General features: G+C 46.2%; 1 protein-coding gene across 5 annotated transcripts in view; it reads left to right on the forward strand.

Annotated features, from left to right (window-relative positions):
- atp8a1 (ATPase phospholipid transporting 8A1) overlaps window positions 1-15,890 on the forward strand; it is a 276,718-nt gene that overhangs the window by 14,963 nt on the left and 245,865 nt on the right. Inside the window, exon 1 of one of the 5 annotated variants that reach the window (XM_052045278.1) lies at window positions 14,632-15,404. The exons of the other annotated variants lie outside the window; for them this stretch is intronic. The gene's annotated coding sequence lies outside the window, so the exon portion shown is untranslated. Of the gene's footprint in view, window positions 1-14,631; window positions 15,405-15,890 lie in introns of those variants that run through there. 5 annotated transcript variants of the gene reach the window in all.

The following is a 15,890-nucleotide window of genomic DNA, read 5'->3' on the forward strand; positions in this document are numbered from 1 at the left end:
CATGAGCTAAACTAATACTATACCTATCTAGCCCCATTTTCCAGCCTTATCCCCATATCCCTTGATACCTTGATTAATTAGATACCTCTCAATCTCCTCCTCAAATGCCCCCAATGATTGGGCCTCCACAGCTGTATGTGGCAAAGAATTCCATAATTTCACTACCCTCTGGCTAAAGAAATTTCTCCTCATTTCTGTTTTAAACCAGTGCCCTCTAATTCTAAGACTGTGCCCTCTAGTGGACTCCCCCACCAGGGGAAACAGCTTAACCACATCTACTCTGTCCAGTCCTTTCAACATCCTAAATGTTTCTGAGGTCCCCTCTCATTCTTCTGTACTCCAGTGAGTACAGTCCAAGAACCGACAAACACTCATCATACGTAAGCCCTTTCATTCCGGGAATCATCCTCAAATCTTTTTTGAAACCTCTCCAACATCAGTACATCCTTCCTAAGATAAGGGGCCCAAAACTGCGCACAGTACTCCAAATGAGGTCTCACCAGTGCCCCATAGAGCCTCATCAACACTTCCTTACTTTTGTACTTTATACCTCTCGAGATGAATGCTAACCTAGCATTTGCTTTCTTTACTGCTGATCCGACCTGTTGGTTAACCTTTAGGGTATCCTGCACGAGTACCCCCAAGTCCCTTTGTACTTCTGTACTTTGAATTTTCTCCCCATCTAGATAATAATCTGCTCGTTTATTTCTTTTTCCAAAGTGTACAACGGCACATTTCTCAACATTGAATCTCATCTGCCATTTCTTTACCCATTCTCCTAAACTATCCAAGTCTCTCTGCAACCTTCCTATTTCTTCAATACTCCCTACTCCTCCACCTATCTTGGTGTCATCTGCAAACTTAGCCACAAAACCATTTACTCCATCATCCAAATCATTAATGCACAAAGTAAAAAGAAGCGGTCCCAACACCGACCACTGTGGAACACCACTAGTAACTGGTAGCCAACCAGAACAGGATCCCTTTATTCTCACCCTTTGCTTTCTGCCTACCAGCCAATGCTCCACCCATTCCAATATGCTACCTATAATCCCATGAGCTCTCATCTTATTAATCAGCCTCTTGTGCGGCACCTTGTTGAAGGCCTTTTGAAAGTCTCAATACATAACATCCATAGCCTCTCCCTTATCCACCCTACCTGAGATTTACTCAAAAAAAACTCCAATAGGTTGGTCAGGCAGAATCTTCCCTTCACAAAACCATGCTGGCTTGGGCCTATCTTGCCTTGCACATCTAGGTATTCCATAACCTCATCCTTGAGGATGGACTCCAATAACTTTCCCACCACCGATGTCAGACTAAAAGGTCTGTAATTTCCTTTATGCTGCCTCCCACATCTTTGCCTCTCAATTTTTTAAAACCTCTATCAGGTCTCCCCTCAGCCTCTGCTCGAGGGAGAACAATCCAAGTTTGTCCAACCTGTCCTTGTAGCTCATTCCCTTTTCAATCCAGGCAACATCCTGGTAAACCTCTTCTGCACCCTTTCCACAGTCTTCACATCTTTACTATAAAGGGGTGATCAAAACTGCACACAATACTCCAAGTGTAGTCTGACTGAAGTTTTATATAGCTGCACCATGACTTATTCTTATAATCAACACCCCTACCAATGAAGGCAAGCATGCCATACGCCACCTTTACCACCTTATCTACTTGCGTAGCCATTTTCAGTGAACTATGGACTTGGACCACAAGATCTCTCTGTACCTCAATGCTATTAAAGAGCCTACCGCTAACTTTATATCTTCTCCTTTCATTTGACTTTCCAAAGTGCAACACCTCACACTTGCCCAGATTAAACTCCATCTGCCACTCCTCTGCCATATCTATAAATGATCTATATCCTGCTGTATTCTTTGACAGTCCTTTACATTGTTCACAACTCCCTTTCCAAATGCGCATAAATCCTATCCCTCAATATCCTCTCCAATAGCTTTCCTACCACTGAGGCTCACTGACCTATAATTACCTGGATTATCCCTAGTTCCCTTCTTGAACAACATTTGCTATACTCCATTCCTCCAGGGCCTTGCTGTTGATGGTAAGGACACAAATGTCTTTGTCAAAGCCCCAGCAATCTCCTCACTTGCTGCTTTCAATATTCTGGGATATATGCCATCAGGCCCTGGGGACTTATTCACCTTAATGCTTTTCAGAAGACCCAGCACTATCTCCTCAATCTCGATGTCCTAGCACACTAGCATGCCCCACTCTTTGTTCACTTTCCTCCAAATCCTTCTTAGTAAATACTGACACAAAGTACTCAGCACCTCAGCCACTTGCTCTGACTCCAAGCGCGAATTCCCACCTTTATCCTTGAGTGCCCCTACTCTCTCCTTAGTTATCCTCTTTTTCTTAATGCAAGTATAAAATGCCTTGGGATTCTCTTTAATCCTGCTCACCGAGGACATTCCTAATTGCCAGCTTGAGCATTTTTCTGCTTGCTTTATATTTCACAAGGGCCCAGTCTGATTTTTTTTTACCTTCCTAAACTGTATGCTTCCTTTTTCTTCCTGACTAAATTTAGGACCTCTCAGGTCATCCAAGGTTCCCTTACCTTACCATCCTTGTCCTTGTTCCTTACTGGAACATGCACTCTGATCAGCTGGTCTTTAAACAACTCCCACGTCAGACGTGGACTTGTTTGACAGCAGCAGCTCCCAATCAACGCTCCTTAGCTTCCTGTTTTGTCCTGTCGTAATTTGCCTTCCTCCAATTTCGTACCTTCTTGGAAGATCCAATTTTTATTCTTGCTCATAACTATCTTAAAAAAGTAATGAGTTGTGATCACTATTCCCAAAATGTTTACCCACTATCAGATCTGTCACCTGGCCTGGCTCATTTCTGACACCTTGGTCCACTGTGTTCTCTCCTCTAGTTGGACTCTCCACATACTTGTTCAAGAACCCCTCTTGGATGCACTGAAGAAATCCTGCTCCATCTAAGCCTCTTGTATTAAGGAAGTTCCAATCAATACTGGGGAAGTTAAAGTCCCCCCCTATGACAACCCTGTTGTTTCTGCACCTTTCCATAATCTGTCTACATATCTGTTCCTCCACCTCTCAGTGGCTATTGGGGGGGCCTATAGTATAATCCCATCAGAGTAATTGCACCTATCTTATTTCTGAGCTCCACCCAAAAATTGCCTCTGTGGATGAGCCCTCCAGTATGTCCTCTGAGTACTGCTGTGATATTCTCCCTTATTAGTAGCGCAATCCCTCCACCTCTTGTACCCCAACTCTATCATGTCTAAAACAATGAAACTGAGGAATGTTGAGCTGCCAGTCTAGTCTCTCATGTAATTATTGCATTATAAATGTCCCAGAGTGTGACCTTAATAGACTGACCCTATTTTGATTCTTTTCATTGGAATGAGTTTTTCAATATAGAAGTTAAACGGAGTTGACAAAAGGCTGTTAAATTAGGAATGGGAAGGCCTGCTCAGGAAAATGTAATTTGACTTACTGTCTTTTGTGATATCTGGCAGAGACCTTGTTTATGATAGTCTTGAGCTGCCTTTTAAGCTGGCAAGTCTTTGTCACAAATGATGCCAGCAAGATACCTTGCTCCTTTTGCATCTGACTAAACTGATATTCCTCACCTTATTGCAACAGAACTGATATGGGGATAAATTCCTGCTACTGACGGTATCTAGTCTCACTAAATTCGATACATTTTTTTTCCTTGGAAAGTTAAAGGTCTTGAGAGTTGTGCTTGATTCATCTTTCTTGCACTGTATAAAGGGGCTACATTATAATGGTCCAAATGATTTAATGATCTCTGTACTTCCCCTTCTGACAATGCTTCCCACAGCTGTGATGTTATGTGATGTGATGTATTCGGAACTTCATTGTGATTACATTTAAGAGATGATTTGGTAGGAATGACAATACTCTTTTGATTTTCAATTTCTCATTTTAATTATATATTTTTTAGAAAACGCACATTTAATAAACTGGCATGCATGGTTTTAGGAAAAAAATAGAGACTCTTACATTATTTGTGTAATTTATAAATTATGTTGGCAGATAAAATGTATTCCTCTCCTTTATAGTCATGATGGGATAACTTTACAGATCTATCACCTGGGAGGTAGCCAAGTTTATTTTCCTTGGAAAGACTTTTCAGTATTTTATGTGTATTGCCATTTTGTTGATAAGAGCTTTCACAAGTGTTTATAGCATTTCAGAATTTTATTAGACAGTATTAATGGTGATCTGCGTAAGCAATACTTGTAGCCAGAACTTGCTAATTACCTAGACTTTCCTGCAACCTTCAACTCAATTTTTCCCTGCAACTTTCTAGTAACTACAGTTATGACAACGTAGCAAAGCCAACAGGTCATCTGGAACAATGAGGCCATTTATCTCTTTGATCAAGAGGATTTATAGATTGAGAAATAGTGGAAGGACTGCACAAGAGGATGAATTGAATCTGAAAGCAAGTTCCCAGTGAGAAATAGGAGGGGAGAAATTTTTCTCAATGCGAGAAAAATGGATAGCAAAGTAAGGATACAAAGATGTTTACTTAAGTCTCCAATTCCTTTTCTGAAGGAATGAAATTTCACATTTCAAATTGTTTAATTTTTTGTGGCAGCAAGGTTATTTGCTGTTACTAACAATGAGCATGTTATTACAAGTAGTACTGTTAGCAACTGGACTAAATTCTGAGGTGAGTTTAATGGACAATTTGTGTGCAAATATAGCAACTTGATGAAGCTCACTGGGTACTTGAGGGTGGGACGTCCTTTTCACGAAGCTAATTGTACAGCAATGTAAATCATCCAATAATTTTTGATTCGTGTTATGCTAATAAAGTGGTGAGGAATGTACTGTATGTGTGAATATTAACAGCTGTGTCAGTTATTCAACACATATCCAAGCCTATTTACACTCAGGATTATTTAAAAGATTTGCTAAGGGTTCCTTTTGATTAAAGCCTGATTAAATTCAGGATCAGCATTGTTTTTCATTCCACAAATAAGAGAATTATGTTCTCAAAATATTTCTTCCCATTTTGGGGTGAAGGGGAAAAAATGTGTTAGGGATATTATTACCTTCTCATTGGGTATCATATGCTTTCATGTTAAATTTTTGTTTCGCTGTAACTGCTCTCAAAGATTGAGGCAATAGGTATGGAGCAAAAGAGATTGCAGATACTGGAATCTGGAACAAAACAATTGAACACTGAACAGTATGGGGTGAGTGGGTGGGGGAGGGGGTAAGAGGCTGGTAGGTGATAGGTAGGACCAAATGGAAGTGGATAATGGACAGAAGGAAGCAGAAAGTGGTGGGGGGGGGTGGAGTAGGGGAGATAAGAATGGTGAACAGAGGAAAAAGAAAACTAAGTGGACAGGCCAGTGTGTTTGGGAGAACACCAGGGGGATGTGGGTTTCCTGAAATTAGAAAATTCAATGTGTAGCGGTTGCTACTGTGGAATAAAACAAGACTCTACTCGGAGGATTGCCAAACAGAACTGGTTTATTTTCCCGCCTTGCATGGGCCCTTTAAGGGAGAATGTTCCCGCCCAAAACAACCGGTAATGACGTAAGTCCTACGTCATCAGGACTTTCCCGCGCGCGGGTTCTCCCCGTCGCTCGGAAAGACGAGGCCCGCCGCCATCTCGGGCCTCGTTGCTCTGACGCCGCGCGACCCGACTGCGGAGGCGGTTCGCCCGACTAGACGGTGAGTCGCCACACAACCCCCCCCCCCCCCCCCCCCCCCCCCCCCCAAAACCAGCGATACAGTCCCCAAGGTCCGTGGGCTGTGCCAGCTGCCACTTAGGGGGGCGGCCTCTGCGTCGCGGCGTGGCAACCTCGACAGGCTGTTGCAGATCCAAATGGGCCGGTTTGAGGCGGTCCGCCGTGAAAACCTGTTCCCTGCCTCCAATGTCCAAAATAAAAGTGGATCCGTTATTCCGTATGACTCGGAACGGTCCCTCATATGGTCGTTGCAATGGCGCCCGAGGTGTGCCCCTGCGAACGAAAACAAACTTACAGTCCCGTAGTTCCTTGGGCTGGCAGGATGGGGCTTGACCGTGCCGTGAGGTGGGAATCGGGGCCAAGTCGCCAAGCTTCTCGCGCAGTCTTTGTAGGACTGCTGGGGGTTGTTCCCCTTGGTCCCGAAGGGCAGGTATGAAATCCCCGGGGACAACTAGTGGCGCCCCGTATACAAGCTCAGCTGACGAAGTGCGGAGGTCTTCTTTGGGGGCAGTGCGTATGCTGAGCAGGACCCAAGGCAGCTCGTCAACCCAGTTAGGACCCTTCAGGCGGGCCATCAAGGCCGATTTCAGATGGCGGTGAAAACGTTCCACCAACCCGTTTGATTGAGGATGGTAGGCCGTGGTGGTGTGCAGCTGCGTCCCTAGCAGGTTCGCTAATGCAGCCCAGAGACTGGAAGTGAATTGGGTGCCTCTGTCTGAAGTGATGTGGGCCGGAACGCCAAAACGTGAGACCCAAGTTGTGAGCAGCGCCCGGGCGCAGGAATCAGTGGTGATGTCAGTCAGGGGGGTTGCCTCAGGCCACCTCGTGAACCAGTCCACGATGGTAAGGAGGTACCGGGCTCCTCTTGAAACCGGCAGAGGGCCCACGAGGTCGACGTGTATGTGGTCGAACCTCCTACGGGTAGGCTCGAACTGCTGTGGTGGGACCTTGGTGTGTCGCTGGATTTTTGACGTCTGGCAGTGTGGACAAGTCCTGGCCCACTCACTGACCTGTTTGCGCAGGCCATGCCAGACAAACTTGCTGGCGACCAGTCGGACAGTAGAGCTGATGGACGGGTGCGCCAACCCATGTACCGAGTCAAAAACGCGTCTCCGCCAGGCTGCAGGGACTATAGGGCGGGGCTGACCTGTCGCAAAGTAGGGTCCGCTGACCTGGACCAACCAAGAAATCTCAGAGCTGCAGACCCGAGACTGCGGTTCTGTAGCTGGGCAGTTCGTCGTCGGCTTGCTGTGCGTCAGCTAGGGCCGTGTAGTCGACACCCAAGGATAGGTTGTGGATGGTTGGTCTGGAAAGTGCATCAGCAACGACATTATCCTTTCCGGAGACATGTTGGATGTCAGTTGTGAACTCGGAAATGTAGGATAAATGTCTCTGCTGACGAGCTGACCAGGGATCGGAGACTTTGGAGAAGGCAAAGGACAGAGGCTTATGATCGGTGAAAGGCCTGCCTTCTCGAAAGTATCAGAAATGCCGGACCCCCAGATACAGCGCCAGAAGTTCCCGATCAAAAGCGCTGTACTTCAGTTTGGGCGGTCTAAGGTGCTTGCTGAAAAATGCCAAGGGTTGCCAGCGGCCTTCGAGTAGCTGTTCCAGTACCCCACCCACCGCGGTGTTGGACGCGTCTACCGTGAGGGCAGTCGGGACGTCAGTCCTGGGGTGTACCAGCATCGTGGCATCTGCCAGGGCGTCTTTGGCCTTAACGAAAGCAGCCGCGGCCTCGTCAGTCCAGGTGATGTCCTTGCCCTTACCAGCCAGCAGCGAGAACAGAGGGCGCATGATACGGGCTGCTGCAGGGATGAAACGATGGTAAAAGTTGACCATCCCAAGGAATTCCTGTAGGCCTTTGACTGTGTCAGGGCGGGCAAAATGGCGGATAGCATCCACCTTGGCGGGTAGGGGTGTTGCCCCGTCGCTGGTGATTTTGTGGCCGAGGAAATCGATAGAGTCAAGTCCAAATTGGCACTTGGACGGGTTGATCGTGAGGCCGAAATCGCGGAGGCGGGAATACAGCTGGCGGAGATGGGAAAGGTGTTCCTGGCGGTTACGGCTGGCGATCAGTATGTCGTCCAAGTAAATGAACACGAAGTCCAGGTCTCGGCCTACCGCGTCCATTAGCCGCTGGAAGGTCTGCGCGGTGTTCTTAAGGCCGAACGGCATCCGAAGGAATTCGAACAGGCCGAATGGAGTGATAATCGCAGTTTTGGGGACGTCATCCGGATGGACCGGGATTTGGTGGTATCCCCTAACGAGGTCCACTTTGGAAAAGATGCGGGCCCCGTGTAAGTTCGCTGCGAAGTCCTGGATGTGAGGGATGGGTTAGCGGTCCGGGGTGGTGGCGTCATTCAGCCTGCGGTAGTCGCCGCAGGGCCTCCACCCTCCGGTGGCTTTGGGGACCATGTGCAGGGGGGAGGCCCAGGGGCTGTCTGACCTGCGAACGATCCCCAGCTCCTCCATGTGACGGAACTCTTCCTTTGCCAGGCGGAACTTGTCTGGAGGTAATCGTCGTGCTCGGGCATGAAGGGGTGGCCCTGTGGTAATGATGTGGTGTCGTACCCCATGTGTGGGCCTAGAATTTGTAAACGAAGGTGCCAAAATCGATGGGAATTTGGCTAGGAGCTTGGCGAAATCGTCGCCAGAAAGGGAAATGGAGTCCAGGCGCGGGGCTGGTGGGCTGATTTCTCCCAGGGGATAGGTCCGGAGAGTGCTTGAGTGGACTAACCGCTTCCTTCGCAGGTCGAATAACAGGTTGTGGGCCCGAAGGAAATCGGCTCCTAGGAGTGGTCGGGCGACGGTGGCAAGAGTAAAGGTCCAGGTAAAACGGCTGCCGCCAAAGTGTAATTGAAGCGTACGGGTGCCGAAAGACCGTATCGTTGTACCGTTGGCGGCATTGAGTAGAGGACCTGGTGGCCTGTCACGAGTGTCGTGGCCTGTCGGGGGCAAAATACTGACCTCCGCTCCAGTATCAATGAGGAAACGCCGTCCAGATTTCTTGTCCTGAACGAATAGGAGGCTCTGTCGGCGGCCAGCCGCCATAGCCATCAGCGGCAGCTGGCCCTGGCGTTTCCCTGAAACTTGCAGGGTGGGCGGCATCGACGGGCCTCCGCACCCCACCTCTGATGGTAGAAGCACAGCTGGTCACCCATGTCGTCGTCTGCGTTCCTGGGGCGTGGCTGCTCGGTTGCTGGGGCCGGGCGAGGCGGGCGTTGGGCTCGCGGCCCGGTGATTTGACTGACGGACGAGCCGCTCTTGCGCTTGGCCCTCCACAGGACATCTGCCCGGGCAGCCACCTCACAGGGGTTGCTGAAGTCGGCGTCAGCTAACAACAAGTGGATGTCATCGGGGAGCTGTTCGAGGAAGGCCTGTTCAAACATCAGGCATGGCTTGTGTCCCTCGGCCAATGCCAGCATCTCATTCATTAGGGCGAATGGGGATCTGTCCCCCAGGCCGTCCAGATGAAGCAGGCGTGCAGCGTGCTCATGACGGGAGAGGCCGAAGGTCCAAATCAAAAGGTCTTTGAAAGCCGGGTACTTATCTTCCTCCGGAGGCGACTGGATGAAGTCTCCAACCTGGGCGGCTGTCTCCTGGTCCAGAGAGCTAACCACATGGTAGTACTTCGTGGAGTCGGAGGTGATCTGCCGAAGGTGGAATTACGCTTCGGCCTGGTCAAACCAGACGCTGGGCCGAAGTGTCCAAAATGTGGGCAGCTTGAGGGCCACTGCGTTGGCTGCTGCGCTGTCGTTCATTTCGCGGGTCCAAAAGCCGTTTGGACCGTCGGGGTCACCAATGTAGCGGTTGCTACCACGGAATAAAACAAGACTCTACTTGGAGGATTGCCAAACAGAACTGGTTTATTTTCCCGCCTTGCACGGGCCCTTTAAGGGAGAATGTTCCCGCCCAAAACAACCGGTAATGACGTAAGTCCTACGTCATCAGGACTTTCCCGCGTGCGGGTTCTCCCCGTCGCTCGGAAAGACGAGGCCCGCTGCCATCTTGGGCCTCGTCGCTCCGACGCCGTGCGACCCGACTGCCGAGCCGGTTCGCCCGACTAGACGGTGAGTCGCCACAAATGTTTTATACCATTTGGGGGTTTAAGCCATGCAAGCAGAATATGAAATGTTGTTCTTCCAATTTGCGTTTGGCCTCTCAGTAACAATGGAGAAGGCCAAGAATGCGGGTGGGTGTGGGAAGAAGAATCAAAATGACATGCAACTGGAAGCTCAGGATGGCCATTGTGGCCATTGCACGTACTATGCAAAATGATCGCCTAGTCTACGCTTGGTTTCACCATTGTAGAGGAGGTCATATCATAAGCACAGAATGTGGTAGTCCAGCTTGAAAGAGGTGGAGGTAAACTTCTGCCTCGCTTGAAAGAGGTGGAGGTAAACTTCTGCCTCACTTGAAAGGGCTGTTTTAAGTCCCTGGATGGTGGTGAGAGAGGAATTGAAGGGACAGATGTTAAACCACTGGTGGGAAGGGATGGGTGGACCAGGGAATCACGAGTTACAGGAGGAATGGTGGGAGGAGATGTAGTTGCTGTATGAGTCAGTGGGTTTCTGGAAGATGTCAGTGGCAAGGCCAGGTCTGAGAAGGAGATGGGGAGATGCAGTAAAGGAAAAGTGTCAGAGATGGCCCAGGTTAATTTGAGGGCAGGTGGAAATTGGTGGCAAAGATGATAAAATTGACAAGTTCCACATGAGTGCAGGAAATAACACTGATGCATTTATCAATGTAGTGGAGATATAATTGGGGCAGGGGGGATGGTGATGTTGGAATAGGCTTGGAACAAACACAAAGTGGGTCAAACAAATTGGCTTTAAAGAAGCATTTATGATTTACATTGAAGCAATATAGTGACCATATCCATTTTAATTACAAAATATTCTGTATTGTGTTGCAATGAAAGCCTTGTTTTGGAATATTTGGCTTGATTTCTCTCCTGGTGACCTGTATCTTTCATTTTCCATGCATGAAACAGATTGCATAATCTAAAAGTGATTCACCATGTGGAGCCAGTTCCTTCATCCACTCAGCCATTAGTATTTTATTGTTTATACCACAAATCTATCCCAGTGATTACATAGAATTTATAGCACAGAACACAGTGATTTGACTGGCACAATTGCCTCCTTCAACACTACTATTCCTTCAAATATCTTTTTTGACTGTTTTCTAGTTTCCTCTTAATTGCATTTAGGCTATTCATCTCAAATGTTCCAATGGTACAGAACTTCATGTTCTCACCATGCAGTTTCTCCCCACTATTGTATCCATCACTGATTTTATCTTGTATTTGTAGCCAATAGTTTTGTTATGGTAGAACTGGAAATATCTTGGTCTATCTTATCCTTCATTGTCATTATAGTAACTTAAGGATGGATAGCTGTTGGGCTTTCATGGATGCAGTTTCTGTGTTTAAATATAATCCTTTTTCCCTACTGTACTCATGAAACACATCCATGAAAGTTTAATCCAGCCGGCAGATACCATCGCTTATGGTCTCAACAACAAGATTTATCTGCTGCACTTTGGTCCAATCAAAGGGTTTCATTAACTAAACACTCCAATTGCCACCATGATTAATATATTTGAAGAATAATAAGATTTTAATGTCACTGATCTTCATTGATAACAGCTCTAACAATTAACTGTAATAAACCAAATGAATTAACATTTACAAACTGCCATTGCACATTGAATGTGTTTATTTAAGCTGCTGGGTAAAACCTTGACTGTATATATAACAACAATTAATGGGCTTTGTTTTGCTTTTGTGGTCAATACTTGTCCGCATATATCTGAATTCTTTGTGTTCTGTCTGGGTAAGGAAATATCAGTTCACTCATAATTTCATACTTTCAGTCTGAAATTGATGATGTAAATTGGTTTGACTTGTTTTCCATTCAGTCCTAGCCAAAATTGAGTGACAAACTGAAGATGGTTTCATGGTTACGAATTAGTGATTCTTCAACTTTTAGAATGAATACATTTGGTTTGGGGTATCCTGGAGAAATGTTCTTGTATCTCAACAAGAAATAACAGTGCCAGCAAAACCAGATCTATTGACAAAGGGAATTTGAGTAAATTTCTGAAAATCATTCAAGGGGCAGGAGAGGAGTGGAGACTCAGGGTAAAGTGAATTGCTTCTTCTGGCAAGTGGAAGAGGTTGAATGGATTTCTGTATTAACTGTGGGGAATATGTTCAAAATGCCAGCTTTAGGAGTCAGCCTGAATATGCAAGAGCTTTGTTGTTACATTGATTATTTGGTGATAGATTTTAAGTGAAATTTTGTGTTTCACTTCCAAATGTAGAATTATTGACTAAGTTTTTGGGAATTTTTCTTTCATTGTTATTAGCATTCATATATTTTCTTTGCATCTGTTTTTAATCTGTAGTGAGCAAATTTTATCTTGATCTGCAGTTGATACTGCATAATTAGTTTTCTTGTTGGATTTTTTTTTCAGTTTTCTATTCCATTTTCTTTTGCAAGTAGTTTTCTGCCTCTTGCATCGACCAAAACTACTTTGCATTGATGGCATCTTGGCAATTTAATTGCACCATAACTTTTTGCACTTAGCTTCGCAGCAGTTAACAACCATTAACTAGTCTGAGTGCTCAGCAAAAGATTGCTGTATCCACTCCCCTGCTGTCTTCTGTAATATTTTGCATCTGACAACTTTGAGGCAATTTATACTGCATGAAACCTAAGAATTATTTGTCTAGGAATGAGGAGGCATTGGCCCACTCAGGCTTGATCCACCATTCAGTTAAGTCTTGGCTAATCTGTACCTGCACTTAATCACTTTTGATCCATCTTCTCCTAATAAATGTTGATTTCAAATGCAAAATTTTCAAATGACTCCACATCTATAGTCCTCTGCAGACAGTAAATTGCAAGTTTTTATTTCTATTTTACATGAGGAGATTGTTCCTGACTTTTGCTCGTCAGTGGTCCCTCTAAATGTAGGTGAAGTGCTTTTGTTCTGGATTTCCTCCCATCTGTAAGAATAGTTCCTTTTTGCATAGAAACTGGGTTGTGCATGGTTCATATATGGCTGAATTTAGCATTGATATGTTTCTAAATCTCCTGCAGGGAAAATTGCAAAATTAGTCAAAGTTGAGTTTGAAATGGTATTACAGTGATTTGCAAGCAGATACCAGTGCTAAATCCAGATCTGCACAGTTCTCAATGGAGTGTGCTCAATTGAATGTAATTGCACAGCAATGACGAGGCTAAGTCATCAAGGCGGGATATTCAGCTTAGTCAATGTACTTTAACTACATTCAGGCTAAGATGCGAGGAATAGGAAGGAAGGAGACCACTCGACCACTCATGTTTTGGGGTGGGGGGGGGGGGGTGGGGGGACGGGTCTACATGACCACTTCTCCAATGAACAGTGCATTAGGTCCAACCACATCGAGCAGCAGTTATAAGAGATCTGTCAGGTAAGCCTCTAAACATTTTGATGAATATTTGATTAGGGGTAGCCATAACCATATGTATTACTGCATCGCCATAAAGGTACATTGGCATAGCTAGTAAAGCCACTGCCTCACAGTGCCGGAGACCTGGGTTCGATCCTGACCTCGCGTGTTGTCTCTGTTCTCCTTATGACAATGTGGGTTTCCTCCGTGTTCAGATTTCGTCCCACATCCCAAAGACATGGGTTGGTTGGTTAATTGGCCACTGTAAATTGCCCATCACCCCTAGTGTGTAACTGGGTGATGGGATCTGGGGGGACGGTGGGGGGTGGAATTGATAATGAAGTTTTTTAAAAAAGGGATTAATATAGGATTAGTGGAAGTGGGTCATTGATAGCATGGATTCGATAGGCCAAGGACCTGTTTCTATGGTGTGTGACTGTATTTATGACTCAAGGATAAGAATGGTTTGGGTTCAGCCTACAAGCACACTTACCTTTTCGTTCTTCACAGGGTACCAAGAGAGATCTTTGTTTTCAGGAAACACTGGTGAGAGCAGGGAGGAGAATTGATGATGATGAAGAAATGATCACAATGCATCATTGCACCTGACATTCCATAGCACCACCTTAGAGCCTGTCTCTAACCGAGGAGCAAATTTGTTTGGAGGAACGTGTGCCACAAGGAGATATAAGAAGGTTGTGCTGAGCCAAGAGACCATGACCTCCTTGCTGGATATCATGCATGTTTCTTTGCAAAGGCCTGACAAGAATTATTACCAGCACCTACTGGTGCAGTTGGCAGATGTCATGGGGGCATCGATGGAAGCCATTATCTTTGCCTCTGCAGCCTCTCTGCATTCCTGCTGACAGTCTGATCTCTGCTACATGGGAGTAGCTTAAAGCTGTAAAGGAACATGAAAAGCCATCAGGGACTAGCTTGACGTTCTCACTGAGCACATTTGGTGACCATGTCATAGGTAGGATGTGACAGCACCGGAGAGGGTGCAGAGGATATTTACCAGGATATTTTCTGGGATGGAATGTTTGAGTTATGAGGAGAGACTGGATAGGCTAAGTTTGTTTTCCTGGAGCAGAGAAAGCCACGGGGAGACCTATGAGTGGCATAGACTGGGGTGATGTTAGGAAACTTTCCATATGGCAGTACTATCAAATCTAATGGACATAGGATAAGGATACGAGGGTCAAGGGGATCTGGGAAGGAACTCTTATTTCACCAGGGGTGGTTGAAAATCTGGAATGCACCACCTGGGGGGGTGGTGAAAATGGGTACTGTGACAACATCCAAGTATTTAGATGAGCACTTGAATCGCCAACACATTGGTGGCTATGATCCAAGTGCTGATAGATGGAGACAAAATGCAAGGTTTTGACCTGAAATGTTGACAATTTCTTCTACCCTTTCTCCTCCACCTCACCCCCCCCCCCAAACAGATGTTGCTTGACCCTCTGAGTTCCTCCAGCAGATTGTTTGTTGCTGATGAAAGGATTAGTATAGATGGGTATTAAGGGCTTGTTTCTGTGCTGTATGACTTGAAGACTAAGTCCAGATGGATACCAGGATGCCACACATGGGCCACCTGCAGTTCTCCAGGAACAAAGGGATGCAGCACATTAGCAGATTGCTCTGTGCTTCTCCATGAGCAAATCAGGATGTGGCAGTGGGAATTTGCACCTCTTCTGCTGGACCAGTTCTGCTGGACTCCTCCACCTCCCACTCGCATACTTTTCCATTATGAGCAGAGCCCTTCCTAAATTGTGCAAGATCTGATTTTGGGGAGAAAAACAAAGACCACAGGGACCAGCCAAGTATGATTCGGGGTCTGTCCGCTCTTGGTCTAGAAGTTGAAACAATGTCGGTGGAGTCTATCAGCTAAGCTCTGCACCATTGTTTCCCCTGGTGTCCTGAAGGGGGAGGTTCAAGACTCTCCTGCCAATAGAGGGCACCAGTTTACCCCTCACAGCCTTTGAACAAAACACCCGCCCATATCCAACAGCCAAACATCCCTGACGGCTTCATTTGTCAGGGGGCAGCAGTCTGAGAGTGACACGTTCAGGTGAAAGCTCCTCGTGGGTTACCAAGGACGTTTGTGCAGACTCAAAGTGGCGGGGAACAGCCTTCCAGCTGTCAGCGTATAGTCATAAGGTTGACTTTCTGAAATAACGCTAGGACGTCAAAACCCACATCCAAGATTCTGAAGTAGGAGAGCAATTAGACTGGGTAATTCTTGAAAGATATTATGTTTTTCCATTAATGTATCATTTGACTTGGCACTGTTGTGATCTGAAGATGTCAGCATTGTTGAAATATTATTTTGCGCAACTGATGTACTTAATTGTGAAGAGAGAAGTTGCACTAATGTGACATATGCGAGCTTTGCTGTATCCCTGCCATCTTTTGTCTAGAAAGGTTGCTGACATGCTGCCAAGGTAAGCATGCTCAAGCTAATCCTTGCTTGCAGCTAGATGTTGAGTGATACTTTCTCCTTAATTACACCCTCATTGCAGTACTCTGCATTGTGAAATATTTGGAGTAATACCATCGCTGCCCTGTCTATCACCACCACCCCCCCACCCCCCATGAGAAATTGCTTGACATCTTTTTCTGCCCTGTCCATAGTTACAATGACTGGCTGTGAGGGAAGGACTTCTATAAGGGGCAAATAAATATGGGAGGAGGTTGCAGCTTCTACATTGACCCTTCTTT

The sequence above is a fragment of the Pristis pectinata genome, chromosome 2 (assembly GCF_009764475.1).
Source record: "Pristis pectinata isolate sPriPec2 chromosome 2, sPriPec2.1.pri, whole genome shotgun sequence".
Taxonomy (NCBI): Eukaryota; Metazoa; Chordata; class Chondrichthyes; order Rhinopristiformes; family Pristidae; genus Pristis; species Pristis pectinata.